This window comes from Scatophagus argus, chromosome 22, assembly GCF_020382885.2.
Source record: "Scatophagus argus isolate fScaArg1 chromosome 22, fScaArg1.pri, whole genome shotgun sequence".
In the NCBI taxonomy this organism is placed as follows: Eukaryota; Metazoa; Chordata; class Actinopteri; family Scatophagidae; genus Scatophagus; species Scatophagus argus.
The window spans coordinates 14,393,394-14,415,447 of NC_058514.1; the positions used below are offsets into that span (position 1 = coordinate 14,393,394).

The window sequence follows — 22,054 nt, forward strand, 5'->3', positions numbered from 1 at the left end:
ATAAATGCAAGCACCAATTTTATGTGCTTTAGTAGAGAGCTGAGTCAGCTGAATCTCAAACGCTAAGGAATTAGAACTGATTGCTGGTTTTCGGTCCACAGGGGGTAGATCATCTTACAACATAATGTAATCAAATACAACAGCGCTGCCACTGTAGAGCATGAAAGTTCATTTTTGACTGTGGAAATAATCTCTAACGTGGCTGGGATATCAGAATCTCTACATAACATAGTCAGGATTTACCACAAGCCATTCAACACCTCATCAGTCATCGCACCGCTTTGCTCCAGAAGAAAAGATCTTGACAAGTGTCAGAGGGATTGCCATGAATTTTGGTGCTATTATAATTTTGGTAAATTTAGGGGTCCTGAGTGGATGAATCCAAAAGAGTCTTCATTCAATTCCATCACCAGTGCTTTGATTTAACCTTAAAAACCTGCAAATCTAAGTCCTAATTGCCAATTTGCATGACAGCAAATATTCTTCTATATTAAACTAATGACTATCATATTATACATAACGTGCTAAACATCAGCATATGGACAATTCTACTCTGAGCATGTTCCCGTAACAATCACAACCGTTCCAAGTACTACCTCAACTTTTATCACTCTTAAAGGCCATACACACCCATGGTCCAATGAGCTCATGAGAATGGGACATACAGACAACCTGAAAAAAATATGCATTGCGAGTCAAAAAAGCAGAAATAGAAATTTGGCAAAACATTAAAAATTATTCTTAAAATATGCAATATATCATTTACAGGACAAAATGTACAGTTTTGTGCCTATAGTGTGCTAAGAGACACAACACACATCTTACAAAAAGTCTTAATTCTTATGAAGGATTGTGTATTTGAGGACAGTGTATTTCTGAGTGGTGAAAAGAAATCAAAGAGAGGAGATTAATTTCCACAGTCTGTTCATCTGTGGTCTATGGACCTCATTTAGCACTAACGGGTTGTTGTCCGTACACCTGTTTGGATTAAACATAGAAAAGTGAGAGGATTGATGGAAATGTATTCCCTCCTGCTGGCAATCCCTCTGATCTGCAATCAAAGACTGGGCCAATTTACTATCTTGTTTACTCGGAACCAGAGCCACTCGCTCAGCTTCTTGTGATTGTCACTGGCAGTCTAATAACAACACGCTGTGTGGGGTATTTCAGGTGTCTCACACACTTCCGCAAGTCATAATTTCATCTCTTATACATCATGCGAGTAATTTATCTGCTGATACTCGAAGCCAAAGTACAATGAACACAATAATCCCTAAACAATCTTCTTTCCACGCTCAGGTCGATGAGAAAACAGCAAAGGTGAATTCCACCTTCAGCAACTATTGATATTGGAACAGTCTCTGAGCAAACATTTTGATTGATCTAAAACTGAAAACACCTTATATGTTTAGCTTCGGCTGCAACTGAAACTGAATTTAAAGTGAGGTAGACTTATGAGTATAAAGATTTAATTGCATCTCCATAAACCAGAACCTGCACTTTTTATACAAATCTTTGTCTTGAGTTATGTTAAACTCTTTCCATTTTCTGCTTTTGTATCAATGTCTTGTTCTTATACTGAAGCAATGTTCTAGCCCTGTATCCTCTTCCTAATCTCTTGTTTTTATTTACTTAATATGCATTATCTCTGGCTTTATTGCTATGTGTAAATGAGAGTTGCAAATTCTCACTGGACCACCATAAACAAAGGTTAATGGAAGAATGAACGGCTACACACAACCTCAGCAACCCTTCCAAACCCCTCCACCACAGGTAGGCCATAGCCAGGTGGACCCACCACAAAATAATCACCTGCAGTGATGGGAAATCACTGTTGCCATGGAAACACCATTAAGGAGTCCCATGCTCTCTGGTGCACATGCAGCCTTCAGTCTAATTTTCGCAAATTCAGCAATCAGGTTTGGTTATGACTGCTGAAAAACATTACCTCTAATTAACACTCAACGTGCTGCCATTTTAATTAGTAGGATTATTACACTGACATGGGCTGCACTGCATCTTTCACATTGGTCTGTATAGTGATTTTAGTTACCGCAACAGATGACTGCAGAAGAAAGTATGTATGAGTTATCACCAATCAACATTTAACAAAAGCCCTGATTAGACATTTTAAAATGCTACATGCAGCAGTTGTGTCATCTGGCAAAACAATCAAGATCATTGTTCAGGAAGTTCCTTCTCCCTTGAGAACTGAACACAGTTTACGCTGAACTTCAAAGTGGATGAGCAATAGATCATAACTCAGAGGAGTTGCAGGTGACTCTGCAGTGACAATATCAGTAAAATGTTAAGTCATTCACTGACTGTAAATTGATAGTTGAACTTTTCGGGAAATGTTCTTACTGGCCTTGTCACAGAGAGGCTATGTGTAATGTCAAAGGAGTTCAGAGGAAGCTCAAAGGAAACCAAAGAGAATTATCACCTGATTCTGCAGCTTCAATCAGCTTTTGAAGAGTTTTTAGACTCTTTCAGCTCATTGTTTAGGTTTTAGAGTCCACGACTTAACTGATGTCTCTCCCAGCAGAAAACTAGACTATCTCCTACACTATCTGCTCAGCACCAAAGGCAGTCGAAAAAGAGAGCCAAAAAACAAAAAGTCAGATATTTCCCTCATGAGTTGGTCAAGAGCAAACCAGAGCTAGACAGTGAGTCAAATTTGCCTACCATCTAGTCAAGAAAAGTTGGCCTCATCAGCTAAAGTGCTTGCTCATTTCCAATCTAGCGGAACATAAGCTTTTAGAAACACAGCAGTCATGTCAAACCCTGTAATAGAAGCAGTGCTGTATTGTGACAGAAAGCAAACCTTGCAATTTTTGCTTTTGTTGTCTGAGGCTGCCACTGTTACATAAAGCACAAGCACACAGAGAGAAAGAGAAAAATGATCACATGTTGCAATCACTAATGCGTCATCTGTCATCAATCAAATAAGCTGTGCCACCCAGTAAACTCTTTGCTCTCCTCTAAGGTCGCCTGAGGACCTGGCATCCACAAAAAATGACCTCCATGACACTGGCTCCAAGCCCTGATCTATTGTCAGTTCATGTGTCCTGCAGTGTGTAAACAATTATCTTGCTCTACAATTACTGCTGTGCTGGTAGTGGCATGGAAATGTGGATTACACAGAGGGAAAAAAAAAAACACAATGGCAGACTTAATGAATGACTGGAATTGCTGAGTACACTAGTCAGAGTTGCATGGGGTTAAACAATTAGCTAATTAGCCTACTGGATAAACAAAATGTTCTTATGTGTTTATTCAGAGGGATGTTCGAGACATTTAAAAGCAGTGTGCTGATGCTGTGCTGCGTCAGTGTTAAGTCTGTTTGCAGGGATGCTAGAACAAGTGCAGCAGCTGGAAAACAGCACTGACGCAAGTGTCAAAACAGCCGAAGAGCTTGTTTCAAGAAACTGAACACAGAGGCTCATTTTGTGGACTCATGTCTCCCAAGGACAGTCTCAGCACAGGGAAATGAAGATACTGCTTCAAATACAAACTCCTCTTGCACCAAGCTTAGCCCAACAGTTCCTACCTTCAAGATCACGTGAGAAAGGGTCCGCAAATTTGTTTACATCCAAACTCACGCAATATGAAGGAGGCAATCATCACTGTGGCGATGTCAAAGTGGATGCTTTTCAGAACAGCAGGAAAGGAGCGCAGTAGTTGTTCATTAGCCAGCAGGCAGGGAGCCATGAGGACATTGATTAGGTCTGTGTGCAGTGCCAGAACCCATGTCTGTAGCCTGTGGACATTAGAGAACTGCTGTCTCTGTCACACTGAACTGCCAATACAGCATGTTCACCTGATTTATTACTGATGACCCACGAGCCATATTCAGATACATATTATGGATGCAATAACACAACCAGCAGTATGAATAAAGAAACCCAACTGGTAACAGAAGAATGAAAACAAATATGTCGAAGACATTTATGTAATGCAAAGATATGTACTAAAGCATGCTAATCAGCTAGCCCTGGCCCAGCCTGCCTCATAGCATCACTTCATTCCCCTATATGTGATAGTTCAAGTTGAGGCCTCCGAGGGTAGTCACTAACTGATCCTGATTCTGCCAGTATTTTCAGCTGGGTCCCTCAACCCAGGCCTGAACCTCTGAACCCTCAGATAGCTGGACAGCTAACTGAGCTAACTAGTAAGCAGTCACTCTGGTGGTATGCTGCTCCTTTCTGTTTGCAATATGAACTCAACGGGTGGCCCCTTCTTACATATTGCACCTTTACATGACAAGTCTTCACAAACACATCATGCATAAAAGTAACTGAAGAGGTACCTCCACACAGCAGTTGCTATAAACACTATCACACAGAAAGGCTTCCGCTCTGCAGGCTTGTTGCTATCACACAAACCCTTAGGAGTGTCTGATACTGGTTTATTAACTCATCACAGCCACAGCGAGGTTTCTCTTTCAGTGCTCCAAAGTGTGCCCTAAACTTAAAAGGAAGAACTGGGACTCATTTGTGCTTACTTTAATTAGCTTCCTTAATTTGCTCATGTAATAAGGCAGTCCCATGAGCCTTTATGAACTATCTTTGATTGTTAACTTTATGTTTTGCATCGCATAAAGCTATTGATGCTGGTCTCATTTCAAATCAGACAGAGTCATTTTTAAGTTATGTCAGCCTTAAATTATAGGATTATATTTCTCTTTAAATAAAAGAGGTAAACAAACAAAACTAGTTGATATTCATTGTTTCTCATCAAAATGCATTGTGTTTACTCTTGAAGCAAAACAGATGATTTCTTAAATATTAAACACTGTACATTGTTTACATTCATTTTACAAGTCTGCAGTCTTCATTCCCTAGTCTTCACTTTGTTGGTCGATTTCAGAGGATGCTTCTTTTTGTTTTACAGCCACCAACTATCAGTCAAGAGGTCACTTGAAACTGGTGGCAGATATTTTTACAGTGTTGCATTTTATGCTTTAATTTCATTTCACATGTTACTGTTGCTGCACCTTAATGGACATTTACAGCACACTGAATTTAAGTATGCATGATGAAATGGACTAAATGAATCAAATTACCTTTCCTTTAAAACATCAAAGAAGAATTGTTTCATGTTACCCCGACCATGAATTCCACCTATGCACTAGAAACACACACAACACAAATGTAAATGCATTCTTTTTGCAGTTAATTATCAACCTGCTGCTAGAGAGGCTCAACAATGTAACATGTGATCAGTGCTAAGACGACAAAAATCTATCTTTCGGCAACAGTGAAGCTGTAGCCTGCAGATTTTTAATAGTTTCACTTATAAAACACGGTTAAAACTGTAACTGCGTCCATAAGGAAGATCAGATTCCTTATGGGTTTCTAACAAGTTCCTTAGCTATAGACAAAGGAGGAACTCATTTGTTTTTGGTTTACATAACATTCTGTATGACATCATTAAAGCACACCTGGTTACTCCAAAACGAATTTACTTAACACATCGCAAATTTTAGCCGATTGTATCTACATGCATTGGGTAATAAATTGTGTCTAACAGTACTTATTTGAACTTTTGACATTGGCCTGCTCGTACTTCAACAACACACTGAACAGTTCCAGCTAAATTTAAAACTCGGCTTAGCTGTGCACTCCATTTTTGCTTTTCAGTTGAGAATTTTTCAGGTACTTTCAACAACAACCATAGGGGTCAGAGATCAGGGTCAAAACAACAAAACTCAGACAATGACACTGTAGATCATTTCCTATTGTGCTCAAGGACGCCTCAGGTGGGCAGATTTTGAATGCCCCAAGCAGCTGTCCTCCTCACAGATGTGGACTAATCTTAATCTGTCGGCCATGGCAGCCATGTTCCTGTCTGATAACAGCCCCTGTGGAGAGGCAGCCATGACACCCCCATCCCCCTCCACTCCAGACCTCGTTATCGCTCCATTCTTGTACACCCCCCCATGAACCTCCTCCAGGTCTGGCTAACTGGGACTCCATTCACTGACATAGGATGAGAGTCACTCCAGCTATCTTCCCTCTAATGCCATGTCTTCCCACCACACTCCCACCTACAGTGCTGCTGCTAGGAGGGTATACACGATAATCCTCCAAAGGTAAAAGGCACAATGGAGGGTGAGGGATATCTCAGTGAGAAGAAGTGAAGCTTCCAAGGTGCTGCTGAACATACTGGTCACCCTGTTTTAACTCCACATTATTTGTGGATGTACTCTTCAAAATAAATAAAAAAATAACTGTGTACATTGTATCCACACAAAAATGAAGAGCAGTTCTGCTGTGTTCCCATGAACAAATTAAACCAAATTCCTACTCAAGGAGTTCTTCTTTGTCATTTACATTTGCTGCCTCCAGATGTAAACAAATGACCAATAGACATATCTGAGAGGTTTTCCCTCCACAATTCAGGTGCGTTTCACTGTATTTTTCAATGAACCGGGATGGTTTAGTTTGAATATTCAGTGTGTTGTTATACTTTCCATGTTGGGATGCCCCATACTGAAGTCTCACTTAAAGCACCTTAGTAGACATCACTTTTGAATAATCCCTGTCTAGATCTTCGGCCTCAACATTTTCAGAAAACACTGGTTACATGACACCATCTTATCACAAAGCTTCAGTGTTGTCAGTTACACTGTACTCCAACATTCTTAACAGGTCTAATCGGCTTTGAGACCCATCTGAATTTTTCCAAATATCTGAAATCAGATTAGGTAGGGTCCTGCTAGATTGTCGCAAATCTTGGATTGAGTCAAAAGCAGCCACACAAATCTAAAAAGACTCACTGTCAGCTCTGATCAAGGGAGTGCGATCACCATAAGAGAAAATGTAGTGTAAAATGGCAAACACTGGCACTGTTGACAACCACAACTGCTCATTCATTGGTGACACATCATCCTGTTGCCACTGTTGGTGCTCTCTCCATGTGTCAGTTCAGCTTGATTACAGTTTGAATTGGATTTAAATCATCCTCACGCCTCGTCATGCTGGGTCTGACTGTCCTCTGAACAACTTCAGATTAGGTCTCTTATTTGAAAAATTATTTATCAAGTATGTTTTTCACAGGTGTGTTTCAGACATTTGTGGCCTATAAGGACTTAAATGCAACAACTCAATCTGTGCTGCCACTATCATCCTCTCTTGCCTCTTCCTGTCTCTTTAACAGAGCATTTACACCAGCGTTGGCCTGTGTCCCAGGGGACTCCAATATTTGTTATTGTGGCAGCACCCCCATCTCTCTTTGCTGTTGTTTTGCTGACCTGACCTTCCATTGTCCATTTGTCCATGTGTGTCTTTCTGTGAGAGAAGGGCGGTGGCAGAGATTATATGGCCCTCTAGGCAGCTGTAAAAGAATACTTATGGCACAATGGCGTTCCAGATGCAACAGTACCTTCTCCTGATAGCATAGAGTGGAGAGGTTTTGATGTTAGGTTGAGGGAGTGAATTGATCTGCTAGAAATTTGAGGGGGAAGAAACTGAGAGATAGCTGCCTTCTTTTCATTTACTGCAGAGATTAGGGCTTAAACCCTGGCTAGTCACACAGAAAAAAAATCTCACTGGGCCAAGAAGGGGATTGAGGAGGAAAAAAAGGGAGTCAAACAAGGCCACAGTGTGAAGCCCTTTTCTCACTCACTTGTACTCCCCTGTGTGAAAATATGAAAATCCAATTAGTGCTCCATTTCAGACAATTCGCTGCTGTTCACTCAGTGTCAAACCTGAGAGGAAATAGAAGAAGGGGGGGTAAGGACAGAACCATGACATTGTTATAGTTGTTTCCTTGTGTGTGTGCAGTTAAAGAAAAGTGAGACGCACAGAAGGACCTTTCATTTTTATTTGCAACCACAATAAGTTCTCTTAATAATCCTGGAAGGGAAGGGTGAAGCGAGGGGTGTTTAGTCGGTTGCAGTCTGCAACCTCACCACTAGATGTCACTAAATCCAACACAGTGGTCATTCAAGTGTGAGGCATTATAACAATTGTGGCAAGCTTACCTCAGTTGATTGCAAGTAAAATAAAAGACACTACAGCTATTTATTGGTTAGATGGCTTAGAAAATAACTGACCAAAGAAAGGACAGCCCTATCGCCAGACAACAACCCGGACAATTCTGAAAAACGGGTTTATATTTTATGGTACCTATTTAAATCCAAATTCTCCTTTTGTACAATATCTGTGGAAGGAAACTACAGTATAATGAAAGACTAAAAAGAGCGACAAGTTTCAGCTTGGATGCTTCATTGTTAACCCTTCTGGAGGTTACCAGCTTGTTCCAAAATGGCACTGTGTCCTCAACAGAGATCCCAAACCATCTTTTATAACAGCACAGCAAATAAAAGCCACAGTTTTGTGCATAAAATGTAAATGTAATCTCCAGAGAGTCTGTGCTTATCCACAAACACGTTGTCTCGCACTGGGCTCCAGCATAAACCGACATGAACACAGAGAAACAGATTCAGCAAGCCTAGAAAGCAAGATTTTACCCCAGTTTTCAGCTGTTCCTGTCATTTTTACAGTTTGACTGTCACCTATCCACAAATGCAGGTGTGTGACGGTTGCGAAGCTACTAGAATCAAGAGTTTTCCAGAGAGTTCTTGTGCAATGAGACCAATCTATTAAAGTGCCAGAGTAGTATTGATGTTTCTTAGCAAGACTCCAGCCCGGCTCACGGTGATCTGAAAGGGATCGTGACCAAAACATTGTGTAGTATAGAGCCAAAACTTAAGAGTACCTGTAGTAGCAGGACAATAACTATTTAGATTGTATTTAATCATAGTAACACAGAAACTTTGACATACATACTGACAAGATTTCTTGTTCTTTGCTTGGTAAAAATGTCCTCAATCATTAACAAAAAATACATCCTCCTAACCTTGGACTGTCTGCCTGATAAGATGATGTCACATACTTTTACTATATAAAGTTTAACTAATATTCAGCGAATTCTGAAAAACATGTTGAAACAAAGCCTACTCTCACTGCCTCTCACCACACTCAGCTTTGTTATTTATCTCACATTTCTTCAACCATGGCCAAACCAAGTCTACCTATCAGGAGAAACATATCGAGACCTCTGTCTTATCTGAGCTGCTTGCTAGCTATCAACAAACACTGGTAAAGTTGTCATTCAGTACTCCACTGATTAGCAGTGCAATTAAATAAGAAAAGAAATAAGAAAGCTCCCCAGTACCAACAAAGCGTTGTTAGTCAAAGAGCAACATGTTGTATTTTCTTCTACCTTCTTCTGCCCAGGAGGACTAATCATTTGTCCTTCATCTGACTTCCAACTTTACTCCCCCTCCCAATCCAGGCCATGCTGAGAATATGAAACACACCCATGTCCATAAATACATGTGAGCACATGAGCAAGTCCGATCAATGCTAATTCCAGGAACACTCTCAGCAGGAGTCCATCTGATAATCCTGCATGGGGGGGTGAGCCCTTTACCCTCCCACTTCACACATCAGATTATTGACCTCCATCCTTGCAAGTGGTGACCTCTTGGGTGGATCAGAGATGAACAGCCGACTGTGTGATAGGAGCCTTGTGTTCGGGTGTCAGAGGTCAAAACAGTCACCAGAGGAGCTGCCTGTGGTGTCACGCAGCAAGCCTCTTGTTATTTTCAAGTTAAAATCGAGGGCAACAGTGTGGCACGGTGATTATACTTAGCATCAGTCATGTGAAAGTGTAAGTTCAAGCCCCTGTGGCAGCAAACATCAGTGCTTGCTCAAAGAGCAAGACGTCAACTTGCCCACCAGTTTGCTGCTCTGTAGCTGAAGTCAGTGGTATCAATGGAGTTTCACTGAAAAGACAGCATTTTTCAGCATTGCTTATTTGCATTTGAGTTATTCAGTCTAATGACCTTCTTGGGATAAAAAGTGACAAATTAGCATAGTGTTGTGATCAAGTGCAGGAGACTGTTTCTAATTCAGTTTGTGAACTTTTTGGCTGTGATTTAATTTGCCCAAATGCAAATCACAAACTCAGAAGCTGTGGCGGTTTGAGCCCATATTACAGCGCATTAAAACCCGTACTTAATATAATTTCAGGTGATAAAATAACCATTTTGTACAAACATCACATGAAGAAGGCTGTTCTTTTTTTGGGGGGGGGGTTCGAGTGACGCAAACTCTCTGTGACAAGGAGAGGGCTAGAGCCTAAGAAGGTTATTTAAACATGCCCTGATGACTGAATTATCAACAAATTCTGCCTGCCTGCCTGCGGTGTAACATCTCCCCTGCTGTTTTCAAATCTAATCACTAATATTACAAAGCCTAACCAGTGTCAAACTGGGAGTACACTGTGGAAGAGATGTCTCCTTCCCAACAGCTGCATCATTTGAGTACATCCCACTCAAAAACACCAACTCAAACCTCTGCATCATACCCATCAACTCTGAAATACAACTCACTGCACCTCCACACCCAAACCCTATCCAGTAGCTGCCACCATCGCTGTTCGTCTTGCGTGACATGTGTGTCAGTAATGCGGCTATCCGTCAGTGGCAGCGTGTCACCGTGTAAATCATTGGCAATGCTCAATGAGCTCCAGACATCACACCCACCAAGGGTGGGGAGGAGTAGTCAGACACACGAGTGGAGAGAGACAGACAGGAAGGAGGGAAAGAAAGAGCTGAAGGTAGAGAGAGGAACAAGAAGATTATGAGGATTGGCAGTAACCATGGTGATTCTGCTCCATCTTTTCTGATCAAACTCTCTTGCCTTCAATTGTTTTAGCATCGAAAAAGAAAAGTATTTCAGATAAGAAAGGTGCAGGACCCAAGCTCACCTAGAGCACACTTCTAGCAGTACTGCTCTTGGTTTTTGCCAGAAATATCTCTCAAACTCTGTAATTACTCAGCTGAAATTCTGATTTGATTGCTTGTACCTGCCCTTCTGAACATGACCTTTTGCATAAGTCCCGTCAAACAGCACAGAGGCGTGTCCAGAACCTAATTTCGAGCTCTGACATTTATTAGTGCAAACCACACCCTTGGTCATTGGCTCCAGACTGTGTATAATAAAGGGTAAAACCATGCTGAAGATGTTTTTTATTACCACAAAAAATCTGTAAATCTGGCCAGCATGGTAAGGGAGCACTCAGTCTGCATACATCAATCTCCAGAGGGAGACGGGATCAGAGAATGTTCTCCAAGCCTCAGCTGGCGGATTTAATAATCGGTTGGTTTCCTGTATGTTTTCCAAGCCTCGCAGACACAGGACAAAAGCTTTCCAAAGGACGACATTGGGATGTTGAAAGTGGTTCGTCACATTTCTGCATCCCATCTTCGATTGACTGTCCATGCTTGACTGGCTTGTTTTAATGGTTTCTAGGGAAAAACTGGGTTTCTTCCTTCTCTGAAAAGACATCTTTCCTTGAACTTGCTTAAAAAATAATCCAAACTGCGTAAATCTAATCTCTTACTAGATCTAAGGAAACCAAAACCTGACCACTGAACTGGCCCTCAAGCAATGGAAAAACAACAGCTCGTGTTGCGTTTTAAGAACAAAACAATTATCTTACTTGCATCTAAAGTGCACATTGTCTGGCCTAATTCTCCAGTCAATTGTCCTCATGTTGTCATTTTAAGGACAGCTCTCCAGTCAAGGCCCATAGCTCTGGGACAACTTGTACATGTCAGCTCCACAAATAGGCAGATCCATTCACTGCAGGCAAGACATGCCTTCCTCACAAGCTCCTGCTTGTCTCACGCCCTGTCTGTCTTTCTGCCTGTCTATCTGCTGCAGTAACATCATGTGTTGTGATAAATGAGCCCCCTTCAAAGGCAGGGGAGGCGCCCTTGTTCAAAGTAACAACAGCGTGTGTGTGTGTGTGCGTGTGTGTGTGTGTGTGTGTGTGTGTGTGTGTGTGTGCTGTTGCTCCAACCTCCCATAGCCTGTCTGAATTTGCGATGGCACTGTAGCCACAAAGGCTGATATGGTTTGATCCCTATGGTGTTTTGTAAGGAAATCTTAGAAGAACTGTGACAGGATTTCATACATTATGTATTATCTATATATATGTAAGAAATCTAAGAAATTAGAGATTAGGGAGAAATCAACAAACATCTCATACAGACGCCTTTAAACCAAACACTAGGACTCAAATATATAGACACTCCGGGTCACAGTTTAAAAAGATGAAGTCTTCTTAGTACAACTAAATGTTTCACTTTAATCAGTGGATTTGTCAGTGTTCAGGCTCCTGTGGTGCATTACTGACACACAAGCCTCCAATCTCAGCAAAAGAAATCCATTAAAAGCTCCTCTATAGCCACAGACATTAGTGTTATGTTTAGCAGAAAGCCCGCAGAGGATTGTAAACGTCCTTGGGAAAAACTGAGAGAGAATTAAAAAGAAAAGCTGCAAAGAATGCCTGAATCAAATTTGCTTTTGATGGCAGCTATGTAGTATGTCCCACTTCTGGATTGGCATGGAAGTAATTGGTAGTGGTTATCTAGCTTGAATAAAGAAAAGTGCTGCTCATTTTTTACTTGCTAACTGCAGAGGCAGCTCACTAAATTGGTGCTGATGAGGCCAGACAAGATGAATTTGGGAGGAAGAAAGGCTTTGAACAGTCTATGAAATGTGACGGCGGTAACTGGGCAAACTTTTTTAAACAAAACATCCCAAAAATTACTGTCACTTCTTCAGAATAAGATAAAAACACAACTGCTGGCTTATTTATATTAGAACTTAACAATCCCCAAATACTTGACATCAATTAAAATTAACAAAAATGTTACTGTTAATCCTACATAGTGACAAATAATTTAACAAGTAACATGGCTCACATCCAAGTGAAGATAAATACTGCAAATACAAATAGAAAGAAGCCTGAAAAATCTGAAAATGGCTGGACAGGGTAATTAATAGTGCATAAAGAAAAGTATCATAGCAAAATTAATTCGTTCTTTTTTGTTATGTAGATCACACTTAATGCAATTACAGGGTATTAGTGCTTGCTGCTAGAGCACTGGCACACGATACCATTGCTAAGTGATGCACATTACTCATAATCCTATGACATGTCTGGAGCATGGCAAAATAACAAGCTCTTCCACCGTGATGTCATCCCTGTACGCTGAAGCTCGGCAGCCTGCAGACCATGATACCACCAGGCTGCACAGCAGTCGCTGGCTCACACATTGCAAGCATTGGATTTCATCAAAAAGAGCTACGGCAGAAGAAATATGGCAAAAATCATCATCATAATCGCACTGGTGGAAAATGTCCAGTTTAGCTTTTATTGATCAAAGTTATTCATCTTAATGATCTGAAGAAAGAAATTCACAGCACAACACTATTCCACACCAGGGCAATTCTAAATAAAAGCTCTGGTGATGCACATATGTTGTAATTTAATGTTAATTGATTGAAAATTGAAAATAACATTATAACACACAATCACTTGTGCTTTTCTGAAAGAAAACTGATATTGAGTGCTATTACTCGAGCCTGACAGACATATAAATCTGAAAAAAAAGTGCTGACGTTTTTAATTAGCTTCAAAATGAAGCAAACACAAATAATAAAACTAAACAAGGGAAGGAAGTTGTATGAGTTTGTATTGAAGCGACTTCATGGTTTGGCAATCAAATGTAGCTTTATACTACATGAAACAGGACCTTGGCTGCAGAAAACATTGTTCTTGAGCAGATACCTTGTCAGGAACAACAAAAGAGTAAATGCAGTATCTGTTTTATACTGTAGCCAAACAAACTCTGTTACAAGGGCCATCTCTGGTCACAGTGAATAGTAAGGCTGATTGTTAGAACACAAAAATACATTATTTCATGCCTCATTTCCTGTGAATCCCTCACTCATAGGTAAGCAATCTGAAACCAGGAACGGCAGACCCCGTCACTCAGAATAAAAATTACTGTAGCATATATGAAGAGTTAATTAGTGAATGTAAATACATTGATTGGATATTACAGAAAATGTAACAACAAGCAGTAACAAAAATGAAATTTCAACCCATCCATCCAAAATAACATAATAACTAAAAATAACTTAAAAGTATAACTTTGAAGAAATATTTCAACATTCTTGAAAATATGTTTACCTATTTTCTTGCCAAGAAATAGATAAGAAGATCAGTAATAGCATAGGCCTATCTGTAAGCTAAGTAAGGTATAGATAGGAAAGTAGAGTTAGCTTTCTACCAAAAATAACTGCCTACCAGCACGATTTATGCTCACTGACATGTTAATTATATTGTTTGTTTAATTTAAAAGCTAAACAACATAAAATCTGTGGTTTTATGGGGATTTATGTGTCTTACTATTTCTAAGTCCAGCACAGTGACTTCTTTCAGCCTTGGCAACATAATAAAGTTGCCAGGCAACCAGTGGAATCTTCAGGACCCTTTTTCACATTCACCTTAGCCACATCTCTTCCATTCTTCAGGCTCAGCTAAACTAAACATGTCTTGACCTGAGCTAAACATTCAGTGATAGAAAAGTAGTATCAATTTTCTCATCAAAGTCTCTGCTAGAATGCAAACAACAGCAGGCCTATGTCCCCATATTCCATTATCATATCATTTTCTTTCCTTAAAGGTTTGCTTTTCTGAAGGATCTTTTGAAGGAAATGAACGGCATCAAAATCTGGAAATGCACAGAAATATAAAACGAGTGTAACTATTCTCTCATTGGCTTGTGCTTTTCGCACTTCAAAAAAGATGGGTAAATTCACCATCAGCCATAGCCAAACACACCTAGGTAGTGTTTTTCTTTCTGTGTTACCAACTCTCACAATCAAATCCCCAAAAAAAACAACATAGAGATGAAGTCATTCTCATTGCAAATTACTCATGAGTAGCAATTACATCACTGTGTTTCATAGCAACCTCCAGACTTAACAAAAACCTTACCTTAAGGCGATGCAGCGCACACTGTGAAACACGTGCACATGCACACACACACACTTCTTTTTCTCATTACCATTTCATGACTCAGAATAAATCCACACGCACACCTTTCCCTCTGCCAGGTGTGAAAATCTACTTGAATTCAAAACCTGTTGCATTCCACATGGATGTCAAGGTTACAGCTCACAAATTTTGGAATTAAAAAGGCAGAACACCAAGTCAGACAGACAATAAACCAAGGAAGGAGGGGGCGGTGAAAGATAATGCTATGGCTTGAATTTGCTGATGGACTTTTTATCCTCTGTCAACAGTCTTCTATTAATGAGCTGCCAAAAAAGAAAAAAAAAATAGGCCTGTGGAGAGATTGATCATGAGAGACTGGCCACATACTGCTCCCCTGTGCCATGTGGTGGATGCCTTTATCCAAGGCGTCTTACTGTGCCATGATTGCATTTTTTTCCTTATGGGAGGAATGGAAAGATAATTGGACAGTGCTGGGTACACGCTACTGACTGAGCTATGTGAAGCATGATATACATATTTGAACACCGATAAAATGTGTTGTCTTCCACTTGAAATTAAGTCATAAAATTATTAACTTAATTATTATTAAGTTTTGTATGTTTTGGAGCACCTGGAGAAAACACAGTACTAAATATTATAATACTGTAAAGTTATAATATGTCCAATATTCACTCTCAGCTCCTAAATCTCTGGCTCCTTAGCTGCTAAATGCACTGCTATGTTGAGCAGCTAGTTTTTACTTTGCCTGGCAAATGTTGAACATAAGGCTTTTAGAGAACAGAGTGTTTATTAAGAGAATTTTTGCTGAAAACAGCTGACTGTCATTACCAGCAACACTTTGCACTTTGATGAACTGTTAACGTCAATCATCAGCATATTTGTTCCTATATTGCCAAAAAGTAGTCGTAGTAAGTAAATCAACAGAGCGTACACTTAGCATAATGCAACTCGAGAGCATTTCTGTTTGACCTTGCCTGTCTTTTGAACATTTTAAAAATACTACGCCTACAGTCTTCTATAACACAGGCTCTTTCTTATATACTTCTCTCCAAAACCAAGCTGAGCAAACCCAGATGACACCAGGGTTTGTTTTTTTTTTTCTCATCACTTTAGAGAGCTCAACCAGAGCCACAGAATACATTATATCAGTGATTATTAACTGACGGCCTGCAGGCTACATCTGGGCAGCCAAAGCTTCCCATCCAGCCTGCAGAATATTCAAGAATTCAGAACATGTACATCTAATGTCACTCACCAGAGTCTCATTTCATCCTAAGAGTGATCAGTTAGATTGCCAACCCGTAGAAACGAGCCAATAAGTCTGTAATTCACGCTTCTCCGGTTCTACAGAATCAGATAATCTCCAACTCCACTCTGCTCTCTGGACCCACCATCAAACCACTCCCTGGCTTAAAATTCCCTGAAGCTGACAGCACTCTGGAAGGTAACAGACGGTAACTCCAGAGTTGTCAGAGAATCTCTAATCTTGTCTATTAGGCATCATTTGGGTTTATTTTCACTGATCAACTGTATTGAGTCTCAAACCTGTTTTTCTGTTTTCTTCCTGAGACAATGAAGTGGAATTTTTTTGTTGCAATAAGGACTCATGCATTTGATGAACTGTGAGTCTTGTATTGAGTAGTGACTGCTTTCTTGATATTTTTTGAGTTCAGGGTCCTAAACTAAGGCTTTCATGATACACCCAAATAACAAAATTCTTAAAAAAAAAAAAAAAAAAACTCAGTGCAGTAGACCTTAAAATGTGTTGTTGTTCCCAGTTTTCACATCGTGTGCTTGTAATACCTCAATGGCCAATTTTCATCCCAACAGCTCACAAATTTATGGAAAAAAATATACTCTTGATGTGGCAGGTGTTTCCAGCACTGTGAAAGTGTGAAAAGTTCACTATTCCACAATGCACAGAACTGCAAAAACCACAATATGAGCCACAACTTCACTCTAACTGACAGGTGATAATGTCATCATTACTCACGTTTCATTGGAAAATCAGTGCACATTAGCTGTGGAAGCTTTACAACATTTCCTACAGCTTTGACACACTTCAGGGGGAGAGAGCACATATTGAACAAGTCAGTTCTAATACACTAGGGGGTCATTTTAAAGCAGCAAAAAGCACATAGCCAATACTGCCACAACTCTCTGAGGGGTATTAGCATTAAAAACAAAGCTTTTAAGACTCAGCCGGTGGAACCGTACCTGTTTGAATTCCACTTTGGCTCTGCAATGATGCCTCAAGAGAGGAGTGGACTTGGACATAAAAGTTAGAGCAAAGCTGCCATTTTGGACCACTCTGATCCCTAGGCCCTAGGTTGGACCGGCTGTTCAAAGGAGGTGGCTGCTGTCCATGTTTTTCCAGTGTGGAAAAAAACCAGAGTGAGATGACTGAAAGGAAACAGGACAAACTGCCTTCATGCCTCCACCCTTTGATACCAGCGATCCCCTACAAATAACAGGGCTGCCTTATAAATAGGGTTCAGAATCGGCTGACGAGTGCTTTGCGGTCACCATTACAAACATCCTGTCACATATGGTGCTTAGGCGAACATGCCAACACACACTGTGGCTGGGCAAATACGGCTGCAGACCTGGGGTCAGTACAAATTGTCCTGCTGGGTGTCTTTGCCAGATGAGGGCCGTGGCGAAACAGCAATGGCGTGGGCGGCAAATAAAGTTCTGAGTCTGCTGCTTTCAACATAGATGAAGTGAGAAAGAAGTGAAGATATGTCACTGTCAGAGGGCAGAAAATAATATGATCTAAATTAAAAAGACAGGTGGATCAGGAAACACTTTCATTTCCTCTTCAGCAATTCAAAGCGATCCGTTCTTAGCAAAACTATTGACCAATCAGACTTGTGAGGGAATGAAAAGGTCCTCCCAGCTACCTAGCTAGCAAACAAGCTACATTCATGAAAAATGTCTAAAAATGTTGACAGGATGAAATCCACGTAGCAATAAAAGTTGATGTAAGTACCGTACTCTTAAATCGACACTAACAGAGCTTGAGTGTGGACTGAAAGTGAAAATGGGACAAATATGTAATGAACACAGTGACAGGCTAAAGTGGAACAAAACAATTCAGTCTGATTTTCAGACGAGACTTCAACAGTGTTTTACTTCATTTGAATCCAGTCTCATATCTGAATCCTTTAAAATGTCCTACTGAATACTTACTTTGCATACTTTATTTTTCATCAGTTACTTTCTCCTCATGTTGAAATGATATCAATAAAAGTTTAAGTGCATGATGAAACAATTATTGTATTATCCATTATTCTGTTGGTTACTTTTGTTTATTAACTGATTTATCACTAAAATCTCAGAAATCAGGGTAATAAGAAATCCTTACATGCCTGAAGCCCAAGGTGATGTTCTGATTTGTTCAACCAACAGTCAAAATCTCAATTTTAGTTTTAGCTTAACTTAACTTAGTTTTCTATTATTAAATTAAACACTATGATAATGCACAATTATTTTTTTGACACTTTAGAGAGAGAATTATTATATTAATCATGAAAATAACTGTTAGATTAATTGATGATGAAAATAATCGCTAGTGGCAACCAAAGCTGTTAAACTGCTCAACAGTCTACAGTTTATAGTGCTGTAGCATCTTTGATGATGAGATGTAGCATTAATTGGCTACAGCCACCAAAGAATTATGCCCCTAAATTTCTGTATCCTTTGCTAATAGAAGCTCATGAATCTGGGTATTTTGCCAACATCCTTAATGAAAATGACTATTGGAACACAACACTACCACAGGTCTTGCCATTTTATTTTTGGCTTGGAAAGACACTTGAAAATTCTTATTAAAGAATATTAATTTCCATCTTATTAGACAGCATCACATTTAAAGAAATGCTCCCTCAAGTGGAAGATCAGACCAAATTCCCTACTGAATTGAAACCATGCTATCATAAAGAGTACAGACACTATCTTCCAACTCAAATGTCACAGATCTGATGGCTGCAACAGCATCCATGAGCAGCTTTATTAATTAACTGAACCCCCACTAGCTCGCTCTCTCCAGATAAGAGCATCCGTTAAATGTCATTAATGAAAAATTAAAAAGTACATGGAAGCTGGACAACGAGGTTATTGCTAACATGAGTGACGGTTGCTCTGACTTTGATGCATTATGCATCAAAGAAGTGTCAATACCCCATTGTTCTTCTACTGCGTTCAATAAGAGGCATAAAGAACACGTCATATCCCTGACAAGGCCTGCACGGTCAGTGATCAGAATCTTTAAGTGTTTTGGCACAGCACAGCTTGACCTGCAAGCTTCAGCTGCTGCACAATCTCTCCACCTCTTTCCAAAACAACTTGAGCTCCTGGGTGCACGTGCAAATCAATACTAATAAATATAATATACAAAGGTTGTACACAAGAAGGGCAATGAAAAGAGTGTAGAGGGTCGAGGGATTGCGGGTAGAAATCTAGAAGATCAGAAGTTTAAAAGTAGAATTTAAAAAGTGGAACATTAGAGATTAGATAGTACACTACAGATCCACGTAGTGATGAATCATGAAGAGGAGGAATGTCTCGGCAAATGTTGGGTCAGATATTATACACCCCTGGTCAAGTGTGAGAAGGTGAGCACCCCCCTCCTCACTGTATTCCGCGATGGACGCTCTGTGGTGACGTGGCCTGCGAGGCAGCGTCGGAGAAAGAAAGACTATTTGGACTCTGTGGCACATGTACATGCGGGTGCGCACACACACACACACACACACATATGGAGAGATGGACTCTTTAACAGCGTGTAGATATTAAGTGCTTGGTGACATGTTTGGCGTGGCGTGCGCCATGGACGCTTCGCCGGAAACACGGCCCGCCGCGTCCCTCGCTCACCGCAACCACAATTCACCCGTGACAATTTTCTCCCCGATCTAGCATCCAGGTGTGCAGTGAGGTACCCACTACCTGTCCCACTCGTCATCTGTCCGTTTGTAAACACTCTGGGTCCTTCATACACTCACGTACACTCACCTGAACTCCCGGTCCGGCTCCACTGCTCCTAGGCGGAAGCGCGCGCCGCTGCAGGGGCGGACATTTACGAGCACGGGGCAAGGGGGCACGTCCCACTGCACTCAGGGGTGTTTGTGTTTCTTTATTGTGTTGGTTATACAGTATTTGTATGTGCTGCTTCCTGTTCCAAACCTCTTTCACCTCAATCCAAACTCACCTAGATCCCTTTATTCGGGGAGACCATTATGGTCCTTCACACCAAGTATGGCATTGGTAAATCGCATAAATGCTGCAATTACATGGTAAGTGCAAAGGCAGTTTTCCAGCATTATTAGCAATTCTCTATGTCAAAATGAGGGGGTTTCCCAAAGGATGATCCACATAGGGCATGTTATTTCTTCTTCAAAAAAGATTCTGGAACACAAACAAGTACTTTCCAAAGAAGGTACAACCCATCTGTTTATCCCTTGGCCATAATTTGTACTTCAAGTGGTACCTATCCATGTTTTGAGAAATCCACCTCTGAGACTTTTGCCTTTTCTTTTTTCATATTTGCAAACAGCTTTATTGGCCTTTAGGGTATATCACCTTTAATAAACCTTTAATAAAAGTGACTGATATTTGAAATATTTGGCGTTCATATTACCAGTCATTTTATTTAGCCAAAAACAGGCATCATGTAGGCCAAAGTCAACTAAATCTCATGCATAATTAAATTATCAGTAGGCTAAATGAAGTAGCAATGCAAATTCACCTACCAAAGTGTGATGACTTGATTATTCTGCGCACAAGCGCCCTTGCTACTTGTGAAGTTTTACATTTGAACCGCAAGGCTGCAAGGATAACTTTTACAGAAGGAGTTCTCCAGAAGTGTCTTAAAAATTGCCTATGCTTAGTCCTTTGTCCATTAATCCTGAAAAGCACATCTACCTTGTTTTCATGCAAGACACCGTGCGAGTCACGGTGATATTTGTGTACACAATATCTCCATAAATTATTAGAAGCATTTTTATATATGTGTGTTACATTTATAGGCAAACTAAACAAAGTTTTTGAATAAATAACAAAGAATTATACAGACTGAAAAGCACCTTATCATAACAGAATGAACGAAATGAACAAGAGCCCCTCCAGGACACTGCCACTACATTTCTTGCTTGTTTACTTCAACCTATACCACCCAGATTTGTCTATAAAATTAAATATATGAAATGAAATACATAATTATTATGTATGTGATCCCACATCTATTTTGCTCCCTATTACAGCATATTGTTAGCATTTATTTCGTTCTTACTGGTCCATCTTTGCATGCATTATAGCAAGGGGGAATAAAATCTGCCTGGCATCAAAAACCGCTCTATGTGGTGACAGACTACTGTAATGGAAAGCATCTCACTCAACCACCCGGCCTCAATGGCCCAAGAAAAAAAAAAAAAAAGAATTAAGAGGCAAGTGAATGATTTCCAAAAGCCACTAAAGACAGAACCACAGAGGCCTGCGGAGCCAAGAGGAGCTATATGACATCAGCAACCAGCAGCAAAAAGAGCTTTCCATGTTACATTTCCGTTTTTTACATCTGCATGACTCACAGCATGAGGTGCTTCAGTCGTCACCTGAATGTCAGTCGCATTCCTCTCAGCTGCACGAAGATAATGTCATCAGTGAAATATCTAATCTTAGGTTCCAGCCACCGTGTCTAACCCGTGTTTGCTGTGGATTGATCTGTGTATTCAATAAATTCAACCATCCGCGCAAGTGTGTTTGGTCATGCACTGAAAACAAGACTGCGGAGACAGAGAGGAAGAAACAGACTGAAAGAGAAGACAGCATTTAAAGAAGTGTGTAGCTGATTCTAGTTAAGATTGGGTTTTTGATGCTTATACAAGTAAAAGCACAGCATTAAAACCTCAGCATAAAAGCAAAGTACTGAAAAAATTATTTGGTCGAACAGGTGATCAACTTCTGCTCTGACACCCAATTTGGCAGACTACTCAAATCCCTTAAGCTCTGATGCAAGTAACAAAGTAAGTCCAGTAACAGCTTCACTTTTAGTCGGCCAAAATTAATCTCGTCTGTTGTGGATTTGTGTATTCTGCAGCCAGTGTCTGTAGTCACAAAAGACTTTGAACAGCACGTAGGGTTTCTGTAGTCCTAACTAGAAGAGTAA

The 22,054-nt window shown here is 40.3% G+C and overlaps 1 protein-coding gene across 3 annotated transcripts in view; it reads right to left on the bottom strand.

The window, feature by feature from the left end:
- Positions 1–22,054, bottom strand: part of nav3 (neuron navigator 3) — a 372,135-nt gene that overhangs the window by 337,982 nt on the left and 12,099 nt on the right. The window contains exon 1 of one of the 3 annotated variants that reach the window (XM_046378521.1): positions 19,906–20,392. The exons of the other annotated variants lie outside the window; for them this stretch is intronic. The gene's annotated coding sequence lies outside the window, so the exon portion shown is untranslated. Of the gene's footprint in view, positions 1–19,905; positions 20,393–22,054 lie in introns of those variants that run through there. 3 annotated transcript variants of the gene reach the window in all.